This window comes from Hypomesus transpacificus, chromosome 16 (assembly GCF_021917145.1).
Source record: "Hypomesus transpacificus isolate Combined female chromosome 16, fHypTra1, whole genome shotgun sequence".
In the NCBI taxonomy this organism is placed as follows: Eukaryota; Metazoa; Chordata; class Actinopteri; order Osmeriformes; family Osmeridae; genus Hypomesus; species Hypomesus transpacificus.
Window position 1 is genome coordinate 5,432,056 of NC_061075.1, and position 7,553 is coordinate 5,439,608.

The following is a 7,553-nucleotide window of genomic DNA, read 5'->3' on the forward strand; positions in this document are numbered from 1 at the left end:
AAGGATTTAATGCTATTTTCAGAGATTAGCGATTAATTTGAATTGTATTCAAACCTTTATTGAAAAAAGAAAGGGTGTGAAGTAGGCCAGACATTATTCGAATAATATGCTGTATATTTGAGATTTTTTGACAGAAATTTGAAAAAGTTATTGAGATTAGCAAGGATTTAATGCTATTTTCAGAGATTAGCGATTAATTTGAATTTAATTCAAACCTTTATTTGTTTGAGGTTTTATAGTCATAAAAATATTATAAAAGTCATCATTTTTCAAAATTGTATGGGTAATTTTCACACGGTCCCTCACTCGACGCTGCAAAGTAGCATCTTCTGAATGTGAGACGAATGTCGAATATGAAACTAACTTCACCTCATAACGCACTACTTCAAACGCTGACTGAAACAAGTGAATGCACCTGTCAGTCGCAGTGATCTCCTACAGCCAACCCAGCCCCATAGGCAGATCATCGACCACGCCTCTCAACAACTCATTGCTGTTAATGCTATCGAGCATAGACTGTAAAAAACGAGTCAATTGCCGATGGTTACCGAAAATGTAAATGTTATTTTGAAAGAAACAAGTCGAGTCAACAATGTCAAACTTCCTCAACGTGTCCCTTTCACAATAAAACAATCATGCAGAGTAGTATGCATTTTTAGTTACTACATGCTAACTAGAAAGCAGGGCTCTCAAGTTTTGAAGACAGGCAAGAGTGACATTCCCACCCCCTATCAGGGGGTCAAAGGGGGGGCGGGATGGACGGGTTTCGGGAATGGGGGTGTTTCATTAATAATATTATTATTAGTGTTTTTGTTGTTATTAATAATTGCTCTGACTTGCAGAAGAAAATATTTGACACATAGCACTGACAATTCAACCAAATACAAAGTATTTATTAAATTTCTGCGTGTGTGTGTGTGTGTGTGAGAGAGAGAGATTATGACTGGTGTTGTTTATTGTAAGTGTTTGTTGCCTTTTTGGATTCCTTTACCATATGTGGTGTTGGCTTCCATTTGCAACAGGTTGGCTCAAGCCCAGCCATTTTCAGGGTCATGATTGAGGACAATGTCCCATCCAGAGACAAGCTGTTTCGTGTTGAGGTTTTGGTCAGTTTGAACAACTGACCATCGAAAATACCCTCTTGGCATCAGCATTAGAATGTGGAAGCGCTAATACCAAGGCTGCGATCTTCCACCTGCACCGTCACTTCTTCTGTCTCCTCCTCTAATGGGCCTACCCTTTCAACCACCTTCTCTGGGCCAGCATCCTCTATCTTTGAAAGACAGATGCAATGATTAATGCATCCATGGCCATAATATAATTATAAAATAAATAGTATAACATTTATAAAAATAAAATAAAAATTTAAAAGTGACCTATAACATCGACTATAAAATACAATTTATTTAGTCCCTAATAAAATTATTAAGCCAATGTGGAGAGAGATGTTTATAATGTGACAATATGTTAGTCATCGTGTGATAACGAAAATATGACTAGGCCTAGACTACTTGTTCTGAGCAGTTGCTGTCAGTGAACAGGCTGTAAAACTGTTGGCAAAGTTACAGACACTCATGAAAAACTGATGCTAATTATCTGGGGAAAATGTTCTAACAGCAGTCAAGTTGTCATTGTTTGTGCCAAACAAGTTGTGAATTTGTTTTAACATTAAAACAGGAGATCATGCTCAAAGTGATGCTTGAGCTCCAGTGGTTTCCTCTGTGGGTGAACAAAACTTTTGGAAGATGTTGCAGCAGAATTACGTGAAGAATTCCAGGATATGCTTTTTTTTCCCCATTGGTTGTTGCGTTAAATCTCACCCAGATACAATAGTGCTATTTTCTGAATGTCTATCAAGGGTGTAGCCATGGTTTAGACATTGGGGGGGTCAAAATGAATACCCTTCCCCATATATATTTTACACTATGCATGCATTGCCTACAATATATTTACATTTATGCATTTAGCAGACGCTTTTATCCAAAGCGACTTCCAAGAGAGAGCTTTACAAAAGAGCATAGGTCACTGATCATAACAACGAGGTAGTCCCAAACATTGCAAGCAGCCAAAACACGAAGCATACATTTTGGAAAACTAAACTAGTGCCAAAAGGGAAGACCCATAAGAGCATGCAGTTATACAAGTTTACAAATTAAAACAACATGAACCACAAAAAGTGCAAATTAAAACAACATGAACCACAAAAAGTGCAGGACTGTACCTGTGGAAGAACAATCAATAGTAAAATATTTCACAGCGAGTACAAGACTTAACTTCGTTATAACTAACCTACAAGAGCAACAAGTCACTCAATAAGAGTCATTGTGATCCTGGAGGAAACTAGCAACAGGTCTAGCCAAGCATTCCTAAGTGCCGTTGTACTCCCAGAACAAGTGTGTCTTGAGCCTTTTCTTGAAGGTGGGGAGACAGTCGGTGTCCCTGATGGAGGTGGGGAGCTGGTTCCACCATTGGGGGGCCAGGCAGGAGAAGAGCTTGTGTTGGGACCTGGCAGTCTTGAGTGGTGGGACCACCAGGCGGTTGTCTGAGGAAGACCGTAGGTGACGAGTGGGGGTTCAAGGTTGTAGGAGAGACTTGATGTAGTCGGGTGCAGTCCTGTTCACTGCTCGGAAAGTCAGTGCCAGGGTCTTGAATCTGATACGGGCGTTGATGGGTAGCCAGTGGAGAGAGATGAGGAGCGGGGTAACATGGGAGCGTCTGGGTAGATTGTAGACCAGGCGGGCCGCTGCGTTCTGAATCCTCTGAAAAGGGCGGGTTGCACATGCTGGGAGACCAGCGAGCAGCGAGTTGCAGTAGTCCAACTTGGAGAGGACCATTGCTTGGACTAGCAGCTGGGTGGAGTGCTCAGACAGGTATCTCCTGATCTTCCGGATGTTGTAGAGGGTGAATCTACAAGACCGGGAGACTGCGGCAATGTGGGCCGTGAGGGAGAGCTCGTCATCCATGGTAACCCCAAGGTTCCTGGCAGAGGATGAAGGGGTCACCGTCGCAGATCCCAGGGTGATTGACAGATCATGGGAGATGGAGGGTTTAGCCGGGATGATGAGAAGTTCTGTTTTGGCGAGGTTCAGCTGGAGGTGGTGCTCGGTCATCCAGGCAGAGATGTCTGCGAGGCAGGCCTCAATCCTAGCTGAGATCCCCGGATCAGTCGGGGGGAACGACAGGTACAGCTGCGTGTCGTCAGTGTAGCAGTGGTAGGAGAAGCCATGGGAGGTGATGATTGGTCCAAGTGAGGTGGTGTACAGAGAGAAGAGGAGGGGGCCAAGGACGGAGCCCTGTGGGACACCAGTGGAGAGCTGGCGAGGGCCTGACATTTTGCCTCCCCAGGAGACCTGGTAGGATCTTCCCGACAGGTAGGATGAGATCCACTGGAGTGCAGTGCCAGTGATGCCCATCTCAGAAAGTCTGGAGAGCAGGATCTGGTGGTTAACCGTGTCAAACGCTGCAGAAAGGTCCAGCAGAATGATGACGGATGATCTGGAAGCCGCTCTGGCAGACTGGAAGGCAGTGGTGACTGAAAGAAGGGCAGTCTCTGTGGAGTGGCCAGTCTTGAAGCCCGATTGGTTGGGGTCAAGCAGGTTGTTCTGAGAATATATGATATATATATATGAAAATGTGCACATTTAGAACATAGTTTCGAGGACTACATTGACCATTTGAATTCACATTCACAGACAGTGACTGCCTGCATTGTGACCACGTCATTTTATCAGAAAAACCGCGACTCATGCTTTTATGAGGCTACTCGTTTTATTTGCTTACTGTCAGAAATATTTATCTATCAAGCATCGCACAGTCAGTCGGTGAACAAGTTTAGAAAGCTTTATTGATTGCGGCCAGCCCACAAGGAAACAAAAACATCACACGCATTGTGCTACAAAGTTTGTGTGCTAGCATGTTGTGGGAGTCAGGTAGGAGTCAGGTGGCTGAGCGGTTAGGGAATCGGGCTAGTAATCTGAAGGTTGCCAGTTCGATTGATGCTGTGTCCCTGTACTTACTGTAAATCGCTCTGGATAAGACCATCTGCTAAATGTCTAAATGTAATGTTGTGCTAGCTAGCTATTTAAGCAACCCCGCTCTTTACAGTCATTGCTTAAGACAAAGGCATGCAAATGTCCCATTTCTTCTTCATTGGCTCCTTGCATAGACCTGGCGCGAGTGTGTGTGTGGAAACTTACAGAGTTCTCTGACCCTAGGCTTGACCATATGATTCACTCAGCACAGATAAGGTTAACACATTTATCGCACCTCTAGTAAGATAATGGTCAGCCTAGGGCAGTTTGTTTACATAAGCCTAGTGTTACCCAGAGTTCATGTTGAGAGAGGGCTCTCTACTGACAAGGAATGCTAAACACAGAATCATTCTTATTACAGGATAACAGTTACATCTTTAACTTTTCTAACTTTTCTGTTTTAAAACCAGAATGGAAAAATTGTGAAAAAGACCAACAGAAATCACTAGTTCTGTAGCAGTTTTTGTGTTTCAAAACCAAAACTGAAAAAAGGGAAAATGAAGTTTTTGATTGTTTCGTTATTGTAATATTTTACTATTTTGATCGTGGAATTCTGGTGGAAATGTGTAGGTGCAGGCGCATCTAGTGCACAGTTCAAGATGGCTGCAAGGCTTCATTGTTTTTCGGGGGATTTCCTGCATGTACAGGCACAGGTAAAACTCCTTTCCATGGTCGACCCTCACCTGGTCCCACATCCCATTGTTGACTACTACACATCTGGAACGAATGTATATGTTAATACAACATGTCCAGTTAGTGCAACAGTCATACACAAATCCATTAAATGCATTAGACTCAATGATATACAATGCATAGACCAGACACACTGAAGATAAATTTAATTTGAAAACCACAATTTCAAATTCACTAGTTCAGTGCTTGATAGGGAGCGCTAAAAAGCATGTTTTAAATGGAGCTTTGATAATAAGCATGTCTGGCTTTGTAGCCGGCCAATGCCTAAAGGGGTGCCTACTAATTGCGGAGAGGGGCACTGTGTGTAAGTGACGTCCGCAGACACCCCCTGTGGATAAAGGGTAATGTGAGTAGATATAGTGACATGGAGGAGAAAAGGGAAGAGGTGAGACTCTCTGCAGCGCTGAAGCATGTGATGACAGGTAAGGAGGGCTAAAATGTTCTACAAACCAGAAATGGGGTGACTGATAGCTGTCAATCATCCCTCTGTGCTCCTTTGTTAAGAGAAACAATATTACTTTTGTTTTACATAGTATAGTACTCACCTGTACACCTCATGATAAATAATAACATTATTTTTAATGGGCATTGTTGCAATTGCCACAATTGTGGCCACGTGGGTGGCCCCAAACATGCAAATGTTTCCATGTGTAATTTATGGCCCATATTCGGCATGGTAGAATCAGAATCAGAAAGGGATTTATTCGCCATGAAAGTTTGCACAGACAAGGAATTTGATTTGGCAGGAAGGTGCATACATTAAACATATAGGAATCTTAAATTTAGTAGGGGATGGGATTTAGATTACGACACCCTTTAAATAGAAGAGGAATATGCTTAACGCTGATTCGTCGGTCCTTCAGTCCATGCATATGTAATGACACAATTTAAATAAAATAAAAAAATATATAAATTTGCCAAAGTTAGGCTCCTTAGATGTCGTTTTCAGCAGCATGTAGTCGTGAATAGGATAGGACTTTGGTGATTTGGGCGGAAAAAGTTCCACGCATTGCATTTATGGGGAAAACCAAACTTGAAGTGAATTTATATGCCTTGATTTTCTGTTTTCCCTTTCCCCTTTTGGTTTGGAAACAGAAAATCCGCACAGAACTAGTGATTCCTGTTGTTCTTTTCCCCTGTTTTTCCGTTCTGGTTTTAAAACAGAAAAATTAAAGAACGAAGGGTACACGGATTATTCACACACTTATGTATTTCTTTACAAACATAAATAAGTTGAAAATAAATAACACATAACAAGAGACCGATCCATTGACAGGGTTCATAAAAAGAGAACATATATTTTACATATTTTCTGCTGTATATTGGGGGGGGGGGCAGATTGGTATTTTCTCAATATTGGGGGGGACACGACAAGAGAAAAAAATACAATCATAAATCAAGCTTGTAGTAGGCCTACTGTACATTCATGTACTGTAACTATAATTTTGACATGCCTTGTGTGTAAGTGTCTACTAATGTATGTGAATGTTTACAATTATCCATTGTCAGTCAACAAAGAATACAAATAGGACACAGAAGTGACTTTTTCACTAAAATATAGACTGGTCCCGAAGAAAGGCCCCCGATATGTCCCAAATTTTGCCCCAACACTTTTGGACCTGTGGTGCCACCTCTGCTCAAAACTAATAGTAGATCTTAAAATTTTCAATGAATCATTAGAGTACAACAAACCATGATAGAACATACAACTCTGACACCACTTAAAATGTTTCTAAAATCCTAAATGTGCTCCCATCTCTAATACTTCCATAGGTATGCAGCTAAATCAGGGCCATATGTTTTGTTCATTTGAAGAAAAAAAAAATTGTTGAAAAACTAAAGCTTGAAATTGATAATGCAAGTTTTGGTCTAAATTTTTTAAAATAACACCATGTATTCAAACAAAAAATAAGTGTACCCATTTTTCTTTCAGTTTGAATACAGTTTAGATTAATTTCTGGAATTTTTTTGAATAGATTGTTCATTTGAATTTATCACTTTATTTGTTTTCAGTTCCACATTTCATGTTTTCAGATTCAAAAATATTTTTTATTTTACGACTTCAAATAAAATTAAAAAAAATAAAAAATATTTTTGAATCTGAAAACATGAAATGTGGAACTGAAAACAAATCAAGTGATAAATTCAAATGAACAGTTCTCTCAGTAGCACCATTTCCTGAAGGCAACATGAGTGAGGAGTCTTTTGCCTTCTTTGTCACTCATAATTCCACACACCTATGAGTTTAAGCCCCGCCCCCTCCATCAGAATTTCCACTAGCCAAATTCTTTCTGGTGAAAATAAGAACAATTATGAGTTTCACTGAATGCATTTGATCATTTTATCAACATTGTTGGCATGAAAAACACAGAAAATGAAGTAAAATGAAGCACAGAAGTATGATGCAAGGGTATGTGAAATCACCAACATGTGACTAAGTAAGGACACGATTTATTGTAAATGGCTAAAACGTCCATTCGCATCATGATGAGATTGACTCCTGCCCATGCATTTACAGTAACGTTTTGTCCTAAGCAGGCTTTAATTAAACTGACCTAATATACTCTTTATTAAGAACAGTGTATTTACGTTACACTAGACTGTGTCAGTAAGCAACATAACTTTTCTTATGCGTAGACTACATGCGGCATTCCTTACAAAACATGACAACATTTTCATTGTCAAACACAAGCCATTCCCGACCCGTCAGCCATTTGGCATTACATTTTCTTTTCTTTGTTTCTTTAGTGCTATCAATATCCTCATCCCCTGCCTCGTTCCTCTTCTCGCCCCCAGAACTTTGTCCTAACCACCGCCGCATTAAGTTAA